The 356-nt window shown below is 35.7% G+C and overlaps 1 pseudogene; it reads left to right on the top strand.

Annotated features, from left to right (window-relative positions):
* Positions 1 to 356, top strand: part of LOC129391527 (DNA (cytosine-5)-methyltransferase 1-like) — a 107,344-nt pseudogene that overhangs the window by 95,908 nt on the left and 11,080 nt on the right.

The following is a 356-nucleotide window of genomic DNA, read 5'->3' as shown; positions in this document are numbered from 1 at the left end:
TCTTATTTAAGACAGTAAATCTTATAATAAGACAGTTAAAAAAAGAAAAAGAAAACAAAACAAACCTCAACTACAGTTGTATATTCTCATAGGAAGATGAGGTGAAAATATGTAGCAGTAGTTCAAAAGCTTAGCAGTGGCACCTAAATTTGGCTGCACATTAGAATCATCTGAAGCACGTTTTAAAAACCCTCACACCGATGGTTGGTCATCCTAGACCAATAAAATCATTTTAAATCTCCTCAGATGATGCCAATGTCTAGCCAGAACTGAGAACCAGCAGACTAAGAAGAAGGGGATGTTTCTACAAAGATTTCTTAACAATAAGTCCTTTCACCCAATCAGATTTACCTCCC

Source organism: Physeter macrocephalus, chromosome 18, assembly GCF_002837175.3.
Source record: "Physeter macrocephalus isolate SW-GA chromosome 18, ASM283717v5, whole genome shotgun sequence".
NCBI classification, from domain to species: Eukaryota; Metazoa; Chordata; class Mammalia; order Artiodactyla; family Physeteridae; genus Physeter; species Physeter macrocephalus.
Note: the sequence above shows the minus strand (reverse complement) of the source record. Positions and strands in the feature narration are given on the sequence as shown.